Below are 17214 nucleotides of genomic sequence, written 5' to 3'. Positions count from 1 at the left end.
TAGACTGCCTCTGGCTGCCTGCCAGCCCCTCGCTGCAATTTGAGATCCCAATGACACCTCAGCTTGACTAGGTGCCAGCAGCGAGGGCCCTATCAGTGCGCGCTTGGGCCGTGGGGGTGGGGTGCGCAGCTCCTGACTTCTGGGCTTCAAACCCCGGGCAGTGATCAAGGATAATATTATGAGGAGAGACAAGGGGAGGAGGAGGGGGAAGGGGAAGCCGAGCACTGGAAGGCGGGGTGGGGGGGTGGGTGGGGGGAAAGTTCAGATCTTCACGGTTTAAGAAAAAAAAAAGGCAGCAAAGTGGTTGCCGTTGGGTTGCAGGGCAGCCTGGGCTGTAGGGAGTGTGGATGGGAGAGGTCAGGGCTCTGAGTTTGGGGAGCAGGAGGGAGGTTGATGGTGGGTGCTGTGCCCGGTGCTGGCGGGGTGCGGAGCCCGCGGCGGGCTGGGGGCCGCGCAGCACCCGTGCGCTCCGAAGGTGAGCAGCCGGAGATGGCTGGGTGCCTGCCAGGGAGCTCCTGTCGCCCTCCCGGGCCCAGCAAGGAGCCTTTGTGTGTGCAGGGTGCCCAGCCCTCCTCTCGTGTTCCCTCTGCCCCCGGGAGAGGTTGAAAACCGCAGCGAGGCTTTGCCCTGTGCCGGGGTGCGCCCCTGACACCCCCAAACAGCAAGGGTTAACGCGGCCGGACGGTGAGCAGAGGGAGGGCTGGGCTGCTTGTAAGCACTGTGTTAGATTCCTCTTTGGAAAAGTTCGCTGTTGCTTAGGGCATGCCAGAAAAGAAGGGGAATTTTGCCATGTGAAGTCCAATTTGCACGTTTTAGCTCATTCTTCTGCCTCTTGCCCTGCACAAAATGGGGAGGGAGAAGAAAGAGAAAAAAAAAAAAGCGCTTTGCAGTGCTCATCCCCTGTCCTGGGCAGCTTGGGGTTTGTTGTCTTTTGTTCCACCGCTGCATTCCTCAGGGTTACAGTTCTCCCGGCCCTGGTCCTTCTCACTTGCCTCCCTCAGTTCTCATTCATCTCTCGGAGCAAGGAAGCTGAAGCGTAGGAGAGGGAATCTCCAAACGCGGGTGTGCAGCCCCCGCAGCTGTGCTCAGGGGTTACACCTGGAGCAGGGGGTGAGCAGAACCCAGGGTGGGAGTCTGCTCAGAAGCTCAAGCTCGGGGGCATCTACCAGGGCACTGGGAAATTCAAAGGGATCAGCTAGTTCTGAGTGAGGTTTATGTGCGATTCAAGTCAACCCCCCTTCCACACAGGCACACACTCCTCCAAAGCTTCATATTGCCCAGGTTTCTTTTTAGATCAGTCATCTGTGCAGCTGCATTGCATGGATTTTGCCACTAGAATGCACCCTTATCTATGGTAAGAGGAGAGATGGTTGCTTAAAAGCATTAACTCCTTCTTCTCCAAAATTTCCAGTTTAAGGCTTTCTTTGCAGCTCTCAGGTGTTCCTTATTTTACTGCTTTTCTACCCCATGTGCACTCAGTAGTAAAGATCAAATTCCTCCTGTTCTTACCCCTTGCCCTCTAAAAAAGAAAACAACATTGCTAAGCTTGGCTGTGTGGTTTTTTGCTTTTCTTTCAACCAAGAGTTTTTTCCAGAGGTTTTATTTATTACTACCTGAATCTCTGCTTAGATCACAGTTAACTGAAAAAAAAAAAAGTAAGAAATAGAAGCACCTTTAAGGTAAGAAAAGCACTCCCCAGGGGTTTTATTTTGAAATGCTTTAAAATGGTTTCTCCAGTTGACACTTAGGGCTTTTACAGCATATTAATTGCATCCTGCCACTGTTTTTTATGAGAATCTGCCACTGGTCTGAATGGGTGCTTTGCAGAAAATACCACCAGGCAGAGAGTGAGCACTGCTCACCTGGAGATCTGGAAACACTTTATGAGAGGGCTTAGAGCAGGAGAAAAATGGCTTTCCTCGTTCTCTCATCTGCCCTGTAAGAAGCAGAGTGCCCCGTATTAATGCCTGGTGCAGAGACAGTGAGAGTATCTGAGGGGTGGAGGAGAGGTTTCACTCCCACTCCTACCTGCGAGACACAAAATGGTGAGGCATGTAGAGAACTGCCTCCATCAAGCCCAGATGCAAGCCCTGGCATGGGAGGCTTGGGCACGGCTGGATTGCCACGGGGCAGAGATCCTGCGAGGGATCCCAGGGGAAGCTGCTCCAACTTGGGGCTGCCCGGGAAATTTCTCTTGGGCCAAAACCCAGGTCAGGTGAAGTTGTCTTGCAGCCAGCCTCGTTTCGCTCCTGTGCTGTCCTGTGAGGACACTCATCCACAAAATCTTGCCTGGAAACTGAGTTGTATCCTCAGCCAGAAAATGGTGATATTTTAGCCATGAGAGGTGCTCTCTTGGCAGGTTTTCCCCCGTTTTATGAAAGTAGTCTCAGCTATGGGGATCTTAGGGCTGCTACCTGTACTGACCCACTGAGGCTAGCAGTTGGGATGGAGTTGCACATGACCCCTGGTCTGTGCTCTCTCCATGCTTTTCACAAGGTTTGTCTTTATGGCATCTTCTGCTGACACCAAAAAGCTCCCACTGCCCTGGCAACCTAAGACAGCCACAGGACAGTGTGCAGGGTATGGCTGGCCATGAGCTGTAGGAGAGCCTGCAGTTCACAAAGATCACATTTCTCCTGGCTTGTGCTCTTCCAGGGGAGATCACAATCATGTTTTATGTTTATAAGACATGCTCTCTTATTTCGAGGGAGTGAACAGAGAGCGTTCAGAGGAAACCAGCATTTCTGTTAGTGTCTTCTAGTGCATTTCATTGCTATAGGCTCTATGTGTTACATATAGCTCTGCTGCAAAAAGAGAAATAATTATTTGGAAAGCAGTTAGTGTTCTTAACATATCAGATATGTTACACTTCATTATGATAATCTCAGTAATATGCAAAAGCACTGACTTTCCTGGGTATGATAAAGAGTATGGAACACATACTTTAATCAGTTTGGGCTAATCTGTGTGTTTTGGAAGCACTTAGAACATAAAGAAAAAGTTCAGGCTATCTAGAAAGATTAAGAGCTGAATGACAGATACAAAAGTAAGATACTTTTTTCTTCTCTCTCCAGAACCACTGTCCGATTTTTCTAGATCTGAAACTCATTAGCGAAATAATGCTTATACAGGAAAATGTATAATTTTTTTTTCATGAGCAAGCATTAAAAAACACAGAATAGTTGTGAAATCAGGGGCCCGAAGCATTGTTCTGAAAAAAAAGAAAAAGCCAGTACTTCTGCAAAGCTTGGGGGGAAAAACGACAAGCACCAGGAGTAGAACTGATGGGACAAGTCTGAGACAGAAGCGCGGAAAGCAGAGATGAACACCAGCAGGAGGTGCAGATATCAGCACTGTATTTCACTTTGCATGGAGACTGCGTTGAGTGTCAAAAGTAAAATGTGATTTCTTCCCGAGATATTCGTTCTTCCCTTGGACAGTGCCTTCTTGCTTGCGATGATAACCCCAGCAAGTGTTCACAGCTCCGTGCTGGGAGCCCCTTTCCAGCAGGGTCCCGCAGCCCATCCCGCAGCAGTGGCTGTAGTAGAGCTAGCGAGGGCTAGGTGGCATACTGGATACGTTGGAGAGTCACCTCTAAGGACTTCCTTCCACATCCAGCAAGGGCTAGGCTGAATGAAATTATCTCTTTGCAGGCAGCTTTCTGTGTCATTAAAAAAACAAAGCAACCGATGCTTCCAGTGAAGACAGCATCAATGTTTTGCTTTCTAACATGCCTCATGGGGGTATCAATTTTTAACCGCATGTAGAAATGGAGTCTCCCCCCACCAGATCAGCGCCTGGGTGTTCTGCGGGGCTGTGTTGGCTCTGTTTCACATTATCAGGGCTCAGCTGCCAAGATTTCCAGTGGTGATGGGTGACTGGGGTGCCTCCTCCTCCCGGTGGCCCACACGGGCCAGCTTGGGGTGCAAAGTGGGGGGATTCAGTAAGCGAGGGACATCAGATCCTGGGTGTCAGGAGGTCCTTCCTCAGAGACTTTCACAAGGACTGAAGCATAAATGCACTGGATGTTAAAATGATAGAGGCAGAAATAGCTCAGGGGACAAATTCCTCTTGCCTGAGCACAGACAAAATTAATTTCTTGTGCTAACAGGGAAAAGACAGATGTTTCATCATGAGCAGACAGCACAGGTTCCCCTTTGCACCTTCCTGGCCGGCCAGAGAGCAGAGGTCATTGTGTTGCTGGTGGCTCTCTCAAGGACCTGGGTGTGGGGTGAGCAGTTCAGTGCCCCTTGCAGCACCGTTCTGGCCCAGCAACAAGTGGGGCTGTGAGTTTCCTGCCCCACTGGCCATGCATGCCATGGCCATGGTGCCACACATGTACCTGCCTCCCTGGGGCATTGGAAAAGTGCAGTCTGCTCCATGACTGGGGATGAGTTGCAAAAGAAGCTTCAATTTCCCTTATCTGTGCAACAGGACCTATGAGGCTTTTGTGTCTCAGAGAGGACAGGATGAACTTAAAGGGCTGTCTTTGTAAGTGGCTGGAGATCTTGTCAAGGTGCTCTGCAAGCTGGAAATATCCATGTGATTCACTACTTTCCACCTCCACCTTCCCCCGCTTCTCGCTGCCCACATTGTTTTTTTGTTATTAATTGTTTTAGATTCAGACAATGCCTCTCCTTTGGCCTCAGGCAGACACACTGGCTGAATCACTAAAACACTTTAACACACATCTGCTGAGGCAGCAAAACCCAGTATCTCCTTCTCTCTTTTTCTGCCTCTCCAGTATCACAGTCAAAAGGTGACTGAGACACAAAGTAGATCTGAAATTGGCTGAAAAGGGAAAGTGCTCCCAGCTGAAGTGCAGAAAACACCTGCATCTAATAAAAACAAATGAGAAACATCATCAATAACCAGGAGAAAAAGTAGTGTAAATAAAGAAGGAGTATAAATTCAGATGGTCTCTGGGAAACTTGAACAGATGCCCTAGCCTGCTATCTTCTGGAGGTATTGGCTAATTATTTACCTTGTAGTGAAATAAAATACAGGGGCTTGCCTTGTCTCTCTGGCATAGACTCAGGTGCTCTAGAAACCTTGCTGTGCATGTGGGTGCCATGGTGATGGGTGACACAGAAATACAGTAGATTGTTGCTGTGGCAGGACAGGAGCCTCAGTTGTTCGAAGAAGGATACTCCTTTCTGCCTGTAGGTTTTACATGTTCTCAGTGCTTGGATAATGATTCAAGGTATAAAATGTGTTTGGAGTTGACTGAGAATCTTGAAGTCCCTTACAGGGTGTGCTGGGTGGAGGTGGGATGTCCTTTGCCTCTGTGGTCATGTCCCTGCTGCTGGCCCCATGAGCAGCAGTGAGGAGTACTTTACCTGGCGGAGATGACTCCTGACTGTGACCTCCCTCCAAGCCTGCTCTGTGCACGTTCATTCCTGAACCTTTGCATAGTGCCTGAGGAGCTGGCATGAAAATACCCTCTTGGAGCCCTGCTGATTTCATTTTTTCTTTTTTCATCTTTCAACCACTCTGGATTCCCTTCTGCTCTGTGCATAAGCCAAGATGGATATAGGCTTTTCATCTCTTTTTGTGATGCCATGTGCCTGAAAGTGTTCTTGCCTGAATCAATGTTACCACCAGGAACACACCAAAACCCCTGTCCAGGGACGTATAATTATCATGGTGAGTCTCATGGATGGGTGTCTGGCTGCACCATTGGTAGGAGTGGGTACGGATGGTTAGGAGACTTTCTAGGGATGAGGAAACATAATCCTTGTAGCCTGATTCTGAAGAGTTCTCAGAAACCCTCCTGTCTCTTTTGCTGAGGTGCTGCAGAAGTTTCCAGGGACATCCAAACTACTCTGGGATCTGTGGGTAGCAAATGCTGGCTGTTACCATTTATAGTCCTTTTAAATAGGGAGAACTCTCCTGCCTGTGACTATCACACCTTGAGTTCTTGCAGAGCTTTCTGCTGGTGGGTTGTCTGAGTGCAGCTGCCTTCATTAAATACCCACCGTGAGCAGTTGTATTATTCAAAGAACAATTAAGGTCCTCACGAAATTAATCCAGGCTTCAGCTCAGAGCCTCAGCTTCCCCAATGGGAAAGGAAAATATCCTGTCTCTGTCCCATCCCAGACACACGCATGGAGCCTCGTCCCTGAAGGTCTGCAGAGTGCTGTAGGATCAGAAATGCACGAAGCATTTCAGGGTCCTGCTGAGACTCTGGGGACAGCAGGTTCTGTGATGGGTGTGCGGGCTCATGCAGGACTGGATGGAGATGGTCCCAAACCAGAGAGGCCCTCAAACCCTGCTTGGATACATCCTCTTCTCAGCCACCAGTAACTGGCCTGGATGTGGGCTCATGATTATATCCCTGAAGTAATTCCCTGGACCTCTCCTTACCCCCACTCTATAATTATTCATAGTTATTTTCTAATGCCTGTCCTACCACTTGTTTTCTTTCTGGCTTTCTTTTTCTTCCGAGTAATGAAAACACATCAATGGCCTTTCTCCAAGAACAGTTATTAAAGCCATCACCCCTGCCTATCCCCCCTCCCCTCGTTTAAAGCCTATCAAGCTCCATTGGATTTGTGGTCAGAGTTTGCATCAAATTACTATTTTAGGGTTGCCAAAATAAGCACAACCAGAAAGTTTGGAAGGGGGGGGTGGGGAGGGAGAAAGAAGAATAGGGAGAGAAAGTTATAATCTTCCAAGATCACTATTAATTACATTTATAATAATTATACTTTTCCAGACGGTTACACTGCTGACAAGTAGGAGGATCAGCTCTTGCAGGGCAACCTGTGTGTGTATTTTGGCCTTTGCTTTTTCTCTACAACAAATCCTTTGTGACTTGCAGCTGCTGCTGGGACACCTCTGTCCCCAGTGTGATGGAGAGGACAATGTGCATGTGCAGGGAGGGTGGATGGCTTCACTCCCTCAATGACAGAGCTTGCTCCCACAAGCAGGTCCCAGCTTGGCTTGCCAATTTGCCACCTCCTCTGAGGCTGAATTTCAGTGCCTTGTTTTGTTAATCCTGATGGTCTGGAGCACAGCAGAGGTGGGGTGCAGGATGCAGGACTGGGGGTAATTGTCTAAAGCTGCTGCTCAAGGCAAAGTCGTGGCTCTGGACTGAGCCGTGCCTCCTTCTGAGCTCCTGGGAGCATGCTCTTGCTCGGGTGGATCTAGTGGATAAACAGAGCAATTTGGACTAGCTCTCACAAGTCAGACTGTTCCTCATCTATCTGGGGATATTTATTTATTTATTTAAAGGGGTGTAGTAGTTAGGGAAGAGAACAGAGATGTCAAAAGGCACTTGGCTTTTCTCCAACCAGATCCTTCTTCTGGTGCCTCTTTCTGAGGCCGCTGTCCTTCCCAGTCTCCTGCAGTGCTGAAATCCCTGACAAGTGTCTGCCTTGCACTGCAGCCGAGGTTATTCTCTGCTCTCATTGCCTTTGCTTGACATTTCCTGCTTGACACCCCCTCTCCTATCCAAAGTCAGAGGGGTGAGGACCCAAATACTCATCAGAAGCAAAACCTCAAAGGCATTAAACATATTTTGTCATTGACCCAGTTATCTTAATTTTCAGAGCTGTCTTACTTCAGACACGTCAAAACTTTGGATCCCACATATTCTCACCTGTAATGTGATACATTTTATTTCTTCTACCAAATACACTTCCTAAAACTGTGTATTACACAGGCCCTATTACTGGTAGGGAAACATTTTTATACAACATCCACTTTGCCTCCTGCCTGTGAATCCTGATCCTCAAGGGTCAGCTAAAATAATACTGACTCTTGAACTAAAATTCATAACTCTCCTGTCTGTGTCAAATCACAGCCTCAGCTAAAGATATTAATTTTATGGTATATTATAGCTTCCCCTGCAATTTACCTGTCCCCCAGGATTCTAAAGGCAATAATTTTCTGTCCGTCCATCCATCCGGGACCAGCAGCTTTTTTACCTCTCCTTTTCCATCTTCCTCCTCTGCTTTCCAGTTGCTGGCTCCCTTAAGATAGACAGGCATGGCCGTCAGAGCAGAGAGACACAGGTGGTGTTTGTGAGCCAGGGACAGATCTCCCTGGCACTGCTGACAGATGGCTTGCAGCGGTGGTCCCCTTGTTCTCTCACTTGTGCAGTAATTGCAAAAGTACACAGAGCAAGAGCTGAAGGGCCTCACTGCCAGCCTGCCACCTAACTCCCTTACCTCCTTGGTGAGGGGAGGCATTTTCACCCTTTGAACAACGCAACCTTTCCCCTTGTTTTCCCTAGGAAGCATCCTGACTCCCTCTTCTGCCCTGCTTGCTGCCTGGCACTGCTCGTGGATACCCCAAAAGAGTTCCTGCCACCATCTGATGAACAGCCATGGGACACACTGGTCCATGGGCTTGAGACTGGTGCTAAGGATTGTTTCACTCAATGTTAAAGGAAATAATAAGTGATATTAAACTAGATGCATAAAAAGTAGTATTAGAACACATGCCTAAAAAAGGCAGCTGAAATTAGAGCAGATGCAGCAATCCAGGAAGGAGTTGAGGGAAAGCAGAGTCTGTGCCCAGCACAGAAATAGTGAGGCCTTCAAGGTTCAAGTGTCTCTTGGCCTCCCAGACTCAGAGCACACATCAAAGGCCTGAACTTGGTCCAAGCCATCATTTCTATTCTTTCCCCCCTGCACTCCTCCCTTTTTCTTTTCTTGAGGAGGGAATCTCTACAGCCTCCTGTGAACCAAGTTTCACAACCTAGGGCATGTGGCTTTCTCTGCAGTCTTCCTGTACAGCTTTATTTTCCTTTACAGCTGTGCTGAGAAGCACAGGTGGGCTAAGAGAGAGGGAGAAGGAAAGTCAGGGCCACTTATGCCTTGAATTGGCCTAGCTCTCAGAAGAGTCACTGTGAGGTTGAGAGAAGCACATGGGTCTCACAGCAGGAACCCTTGTGGATCTTTGCTGGGAAACAGCGTATGAGCATATGAGTGTTGTGCTTTTGCAGCCTGAGGAAATGCTGTGACTCAACACACTCGTGCCAGTGGGTGACATCTTTGTGTTGGGATGCATGTGTTGGCATCAGGAATTAATTCAGCATTTCCCCTGCATATCAGGCTGACAGGAACTCGCTCAGACCGAAGGCATGCTCTGGCACATTGGCATTGTCTCTTTGAGGGCGCTTCTCGCAGTGGTCCCAGGAAATGCCAGCCAACTCTGTGCTCTTTGGCATGAGGACAGTGATGCCAACAGGGTAAGAAAGTACAGCCTTCCTACAAAAGAGAATTCCAGGAGAGCTGCTCCATAGTTGTGGGCTGCACATTCCACTGGGATCCGTGGACCTTTGGTCACCATCCTTCTGTCTGAAACAAGTCTGGTATAAATGATGCCTTGAAATATTTGCCTTCCTCTAGGGCAGTTAATTTTCATATTTCATTTGAGATTGAACCAGTGAGTGCAAAATGGGCAAAAGGTGGTTGAGGGCTCAAGTCAAATGTAGACCAGCTTGACAGGGTAGACTCAGCAGACAGTGCCATGAAGAGCAGGCAATTTACAACAGTTAGGAAGAGGAGCAGGGATCTCCCTCTCCTGTCACATAAGGAAGCTGAAGAACCCTTTCTTGGTCACATTTGGAAGGACCACAGTTAACAAGCATTCTGGCAATGATGCCATCTCTGCCAGTATTCGTATACCAGAGTGATGGATTGTTCCTCAGGACAAGAAATTTATCTGTGAACAAAAGTCTCTGCGCAAGTTTCGGCCAAAGGAAAAAAATCATTCCTCCCACGTGCCTTCATTTTTATGGCCCATTTGCACTCTTTTTCCGGAGTTTTCAGCAGCCTCTTCAATCTTCCTGCAGAAATCCCTGAGGACAGTCTGATCCAACATAAACTTTACTGTAGCAGCTTTCCCAGGTGACTGGCTCCTGTAGCTATTCTCTGTGCTCTAGCTCTGCCTGAAGTCACTACTTGTTGCCAGATCCTTGATGCTTTTCTGAGGTCTCCCAGTCTGTGAATAGCCCACTGCCTGATTTCCCATCTCTTTCTTGATGTCCTTCTTGTCTGCCTCTTAAAATCTCGTCTTTCCAAAGCATGGCCAGAGTTTTCAGATCTTGTATGTCACACTCTCTGCTGAAACCTTCCAAAATCCAAACATATTTCAAGTCTAATGGTGGAAGATTTTGGAGGAGATCACAGAGTCGTATAAGACCTTCACCTCATCCTCAATTTTACTGACAGTCATAGAGTCATAGCACAGTAAAATTTTTTGGGTTGAAAGAGGCATTAAAGGTTATCTAATTCCAACCTCCTGCCATGGGCAGGGATACCTTCCACTAGACCAGGTTGCTCAAAGCCCCGTCCCGGCCTTGAACACTTCCAGGTATGATGTAGCCACCACTTTTCTGGACAGCCTGTTCCAGTGCCTTGCCACCCTTGTGAAGAAATGAAAAGTATGAATGCAATAGCCTGTCCTTGCAGGCTCCATCCCATCTGTCCTTATATGTTTATAAGTTGGCTGTCTGGTTAAAAGTAGTTGTGGAGCTATTTCGTGGTTAAAGTTAGGTGTGGAAGATCTGAGATGTTCCCAGATAAGAGAGAGTTTTGGTGGATGTTGAGAAATCCTATCCTTTCCAGGGTCAGACCAAGTGGTGACTGCTTCAATGTTGGCAGCGTTCCTGTAAAACAGCCTGGCTTTTGTGCCTTGCAGTCCACAGCTTTTCCAGCAGGCTTGTGAACCTTTGGCTGATGGCTGCTCAGCTTCCAGGGCCCAGGCAGGAGCGGGTGACTGCAGCCACCCTGGTACAGCAGCAGCCTGCACGGGATGTCTTAGGCTCAGTCATGTCTGCATCTGCTCCAGCTGGTGGATGAACCAGAAGGGCCGCTTCTAGCTGAAGAAGTTGCTGGAGAGTAGCCTTACATAAAGTTTGGACTTGGAAATTCTGTTCCTGGAGCTGCCTGGCAACAGTTTTAACCCAGCATGATGTGTGGCTACTGCATTACAATCACTAGACTTTTTCCTCTCTGCCATAACCAGTTTCCATGAGCACTGAAAGGCAAGATCTACAAAAAAACTCAACAAAAGAAACCACCCAAAAAAACCTCTCTGCTGAGGGAAAAGGTTAGTTAAGAGACTACATTTCCTGTACATCAAATGGTTGAGGACATACAGGTTTCTCAGTTTCCAGGGCACCGGAAAATCAGACACAGTAGGAAGGGGGAATGAAATTAATGGGAAAAGTGTCATGGTCTGCTTTCAGCTAGAACAATCTCACCAAAAGTGATAGGACTCTGCCAGTGAAGGCATGAGCGGGATTCGGCCTTGCATCTGTTAAATGGGGACATTACCAGAGTACCAGATGACACAGCCTAGTTTTCTGAAACCAATTCTGCTAAAATAGAAAAGATTTGTTAGAAGGCTGCAAGGTCAGGAAAGCAAGATTATTGGTTTAGCAGCCTTCTGCTGTGCTGGGGACCCCAGGCGATGGCAAGCACAGCTCTGCCCAGTGTTTCACATCTTTGCTTTGTCATTTAAAGACTTGTAAAAAGGACAATGAGACATTCTCCTTTCTTTCTCTTCAATATTTGCACAGTTGGAGTAATTCTTACTCTGTCCTTTTTTTTTTCCTCCTCAGAAAACAAGTGCTTCAATGCCCTTATTTTCTAAATAAACCGAACATGCCCACACAAGTGCACCCACGAATGTGAGCAGCCCAGAGCGCATGACCACAACAACGAAGCATTTTGTAGCACAGTCTTCATGAATATCCTGTTCAGACCAGCCGAGGCCCCTGTTCATAAACAGCTCTATAGTTCCTATTAACCAGCAGCCCTCCAGTAATGATCCGTTCTGTTCAGCCCTGTACCCTTTGGTGACCTCCCAATAAAAGACCCTACTATTGCTGCGCAGCTTGGCCACAATTAATCAGCGCAGCTCTGGGCTTGCAAATTACTTTCACCCTTGCCAGCCATTACTTTCTAGTGACCCTACAATAACAAATCGAGATCCACTGCTGGCAAAGTAGTCAAGCTTGGCTTTTTTCCCCCCTCCAAATACCTCAAAACAGCTCTCTAAATAATTTTTCCCTATCCATTTCAGAAATTAAAAGGTTTAACCTGAGCATAAAGAAATAGTAATTTGGAAGAAAAGGCAGAGATCACTTTTAATGGGTTAATTGTCCAGTCAGGAAAAAGAAGGAACGCTCAGTGTCAGTCTGGAGGATCCAAGTCATAGATCACATCTATGGAACTGCAGAGTGTGTGTCCCCACCCCAGAAGAGGAGGATGTAACCCATCTTGTGCCTGGGCCTGTCTCTTGCCTGAGGTCCCTGTCTGAAGGCTGAGGAGATGCTGTGACAGCTGTGCTGGGGAGTGTGCTCACAGTTCCATGCCAGTGCTTGTGCCCCAGCCCTCTTTAGCTTCCTTGTGCAAGTGCAGCCACAAACCTCTGGTCTGTGCCTCCTGCACCCTCCCTGCTCTTTCTGGGTGGTTTGCTGGTGGCCAATGCTGTGAACGAGTCACTTTTTCCTATAGCCGGTAGTTAATCTCCAGCTCTCTTCTTTATCTGGTTGCCAGTTTTCAAGAAAACTGTAGAAATGTTGCATCTTGGAACACCCTGCAGTGCTGTCAGATTGAGTTGAAATGGGCCAGTGAGTTGAAAAGCTACTGTAAAGTCATGGGGACATGGAAATGCCCATATCCTTAAGCATAAATATGGCTGTGCACCATTCGGTCTGTGGTGTCTGGTGTCACAGCATTGTGGTGGCATTTTCACTGTGTCCTTCATAAGCTTCTGCCAAAGTCAGAGTCTGGAATTTGTCCTGTTTCACCTTGTTTTAGCACCTGGGGTTGAAATGAATTTTAAAAGCAGAGGGAAGCACAAAGAGCTGGCACACAGTGGGGTCCTGGCTCTGATCTCTCCAGAGCCACTGACTCACTCTGTGATCTTCGGCAAAGCTGTTGACCTGCTCGTGCTTTGTGCTACACAGCTGGAAAATTGAGTAAAGAAAAAAAAGTCAATGAGAACTTCACTCAAAGGAGCAGATGCACAAATTTTCTAGATAAACAAATCACCCAAGCCCTGCCACTCCAGTGTCCCCAATCCTTCCCTCTTCCTTGCATCTTATAGTTAAAGCAACAAGTTTAAAGTTGAAAATCTGGGGCTGTGTTTTCTCACACGTTCCGGATCCTCCTTTAACTGTGAAAATGTTCAAAGTGAAAACTTGACCTGGCAACAGTTTCTGAATGACCTCGCTCTGGCTGTGAAATCCACTTCAGCTTTGCAGGAGCAAATTTTTACAGTCTTCTCTGGTGGAGGAACAAAAAGATTTTTATTATTATTATTATTTTTCTTCAAGAGGAAACTTTATACAGACTGTGTGTTATGTTTTCTCCCAGCACTCAAGGTCAAATCCGCAGTTCTGGTCTCATTGTTCCCCACTCACTTTATATCACCCAAAAAAAATAAACCCCCTTCCCTGCTCTCACTGCAGACACCCCAGGGCAGCAGAGGGGAAGGACAGAAGCGCAAGCAAACAAATGTGACATTTCTGCCATGGCAGCCACACACAGTAAAGACACGTCTGGGCAATGTGATCATGTAACTGGAAGTTGCTAATTATAATTGCTACCTTCTAATTCAGAGGAGCAGTGATTCATAGGAACCCTGGCCTATCCAGGCCTCACAGATCCAAGTTCCTCAGACTACAAGCCACGAAACTGAAGATAAAGGCCTCCAGTGCATTAACTTCAAGCTGGAACTCAAAAGTGGCCAAAGACACCGCTGGTGAAGATTTGATATCAACTTCTCTCCAGCTTGGTAGTGAGTGTAGGATCAGAAGCTGTGGCTGAACATCTGCAGCTCAGTGGGAGCCAGCTTGATCCTCCTCAAGCACACAGTGCCAGAAGCCCTCTGCTGAACACTGCAGTGATTTTCTACTGGTCACTTTTGCCAGGACACTGAATGCAGCACCAGCCATGCACTGGTTGAAAAAGAACATTTATGTTTGTTGGAAAGGCTTCCCCTGTGCGTGACGGTGGCTGTTTGCATGTGCAGCCAACACGCCTCACACCTCGTCAAGACTCACAAGTGCACACAGCACAGGACATTATTATGTATGTGCCTGCACACTCTCACAAAGCTGAGCCTTAGGTGACAACTAATTCTGAATGATGTGCTAAAAAACCTAACAGGTATAGAATAAGGACTAATCCTAACCTGAAAAAAACTACTTCTTTTTATCTCCTGGCATGGCCCCTGGACAGGAAAGCCTAGTCTCTGACGCTGACTTTCCCCACAGTCATAGACAAGTGTTAGCTTCAACTTCTTAGTCTTAGACACTAGGCATGATAAACATGTCCTTTTACTTGGCCAGCTCATACCTCTGTTTCTGAAGCTTGGCCTGGGGAATAGCATGTCTCATTCCCAGTAAGGATTCTGGAGGTGACTACCACAGGATGGAGGAGGGAAGGGAATTTAGTTATAAGCCAAGCTGGACTGACTTGTGCCAGGCAGACTCCAGAGTATGGTCCTTGATCTTTTAGTTACAAGGATATATGTGGCCTGCATTTCCAGAATTGTAAAATGAGACACCACATCATCAGGGCTGAGAGAGTAACACACTGAGGAAAGGGAGTCAGGCCAAGAACATATTACAGTATTATCTTATTATTCCTTCACACTCTCTTTCAATCAAACTGTGTTCCCTGTTCAGCATTTTACACATGATTACAGACTCTCTGGGGGCAGAGGCCATCTCCTTGCTGCATTTGTGCAGCCGCTGGAACAGTTAGGTCATGTTCTTGATGAGGAGGAATTTCTGCACGCCAGGGATGCTGAAGATGCCAGGATGCTCACGGGAAGGGTGACGGAGCACTCTCCTGCTGAGATGCTATTCCACAGCAGAGCTGAAGGTTTATTTGCTTGTCTCACTTATTCCAAGTTGGCAGGGGCTTGGTCATGGCCATCTAAGGAATATGTGCGTGAGATATTGCAACCAGACAGTTCATTCCTCTGCCCACAGAGGTGTTTCCACATTGGAAAATGCCTCACTTGCACAGGAATTGCCCCTGCCACCAGAAATAACTAAAAATGTGACTAAAATGTAAGGTCTAAGGAATATTGTCAGAAGTCTCTTTAAGGTGATTTTTATTAGGTGTTGGATGTCCTAGTTGAGGGTTATTTTCCCCCTTAAAGGCTAACGTAGGAAAGAATCACACCATCAGCTCAGGCCTCCCATGAACTGCCAGCAGACCACGTTCCCAAGGGGAATGGGGGCAGTGGGATGAGATTATAGAGTATGACCACATGTGCTGAGGAGTTTGTGAAGCCTGTTCTTTGCTGTGGGGCTAACGTGCATGAGGAGACTGCTCATCCTGTAGCTGATCCTCCTGTGGAGCTGGAGCTGGATGTTGCTTTGAAATCACCTTCTGCTCCCATCTCCACTGCTGTGGGAGGCACTGCTCCATCACTGTGACACTGATGGCTTTTGGGGCACTCTCTGTGCTCTCCCCACACTTCCAAGAAAGCTTTGCTAGTGCAGTGTACACTCTTGGCATTCTTTCCATCTTGATGGTGTCCTTTAGGTTTTCCTGCTGCCCACTGTTTGCCCCATCTGTGGCCAAGGCTACCTCAGCCACAGAGGCTGAGTGGGGAGGGAGGGAAGCAGAGCAGTGAGACAGAAGTTGTAGTGGCTTGGAAAGGCTGTTCAAAGGCACCCAGAAGGGATCTGTGTGCACCATTCTGGCCCGTGCTCTACAGCCACAGGCAGGCAGTGATGGAAAAAGTGCCTGTATGGAGGATTAAGCTGCTCTGTGCTGAACTTTTCTTGTGCATCATCCCCAGCAGGGCAGAGTGGTGCCTGGATGTTATATACCTCTGAGAAGGGCGGTGATAAAAATGGCTCATTATGCACTGGCTGGTGTCACACGCTGAGCTTATTCACCTGCTGTCCTCAGGGACTTGACAGAGCCAGTGAGCTGGTAAGAGGAACATAGCCATCCCTACTCTAAATCCACTTCCATCCTTGTCCTGGGGATTGGAAACTTGGGTCACATTTCTGTACATCCTGCTTAGCCTTGCTGACTGGTGTAAACAGGACAAGATCCTTGAAGAGTGATGGGTGTGTTTGCACAGCTACAGATCACCCTGCAGGCCATGTAAACTGAGGCATTCCTGAAAACCTCATCCACCATCAGTTCTGCCTGGTAACTTCTTACAAAACCCTCTGAAATCAAAGAGGAAGGAGTCAGGCTGCCCCTGCCCATGACAAGCCCCAGTGACCAGATGAAAAGGAACAATCCCTAATTAGCAGCCGGTGCAGAGCCATCTGTGCTTATACATAATCTGCTAGATGTGTGCCACGTGAGGAGAGGAGAGCCTGGTGTCAGCTTCTTGTGAGACCTACTGTGATGGCAGCGCAGCAGGATAAACTTTTGGGATGCTTGTGGCAGGGTGAGAGTGGACAGTGTCATGAGAGTGACATCATGCACAGCTAAACAGCTGAGAAAGGACACAGTGGGGAAATTTAGATGATGTATTGGTGGGGATATGGAATATTTGCTAAGCTGAGACCTGAGAAGCTGTCACAGTTGTTGCATCACAGGTGAGAAGGACGGGAGAGAGGAGATTGGGAAATCCATTGAAACTATAGAAGACAGTAACTTGCAGGGTTTTATCCAGGAGGGAGCAGGTGGGTTAATCTCCATTGAGAAAAGTCTCACAGTTCATTGCGTCTCTTTTCCTTCCCCTGGAGGAAGGAAAACATGCTTGAAGAGGTCTTCAGTTTTGGAGAGAGTTGGGCATTTCACCTGCATTATCTAAACCAGTCCGCATTTTGTGGGTCTCAACCTGCAGCAACATTTCCACATCACTAATCACAATTTTGTTTTGGTTTTTGGTGTTGTTGCACAGATCTGAACTTCCCAGAGGGAGCAATAAATGACGAAGAATTGAGGTTTACACCGCATCCAGATGTGCCTGGTAGACATTTGTGCCGTGTGTTATGTTTCTGCTTTGCGTTATGTCTCAGGTTTTGACCCCAGGAGCAGAGCTCCTCAGCAAGCACTTGGTCACACAGAGAGCCAAAGAGAGGGACCAGCAGCCTTGGAAAATGGTCCTTTGCCCACCAGTTCCTGGCTGATTTGCACGAGACAGCCTAAGATTTTGATACTTTTTGTTTCCGGTGTCTCTTTGGAGTTTTGGCCTATTGCAGCCATTTGCACTCACTGATTTTGGTGCTAGCTCCAGGTCTTCCTTCCAGCAGTCAGATTC

The 17214-nt window shown here is 47.7% G+C and overlaps 1 long non-coding RNA gene across 1 annotated transcript in view; it reads left to right on the top strand.

Moving 5' to 3' along the window:
* The window catches only part of LOC141730478 (uncharacterized), a 33015-nt gene that overhangs the window by 1707 nt on the left and 14094 nt on the right, over window positions 1-17214 (top strand). The gene's annotated exons all lie outside the window — the stretch shown is intronic.

Source organism: Zonotrichia albicollis, chromosome 10, assembly GCF_047830755.1.
Source record: "Zonotrichia albicollis isolate bZonAlb1 chromosome 10, bZonAlb1.hap1, whole genome shotgun sequence".
Taxonomy (NCBI): Eukaryota; Metazoa; Chordata; class Aves; order Passeriformes; family Passerellidae; genus Zonotrichia; species Zonotrichia albicollis.
Note: the sequence above shows the minus strand (reverse complement) of the source record. Positions and strands in the feature narration are given on the sequence as shown.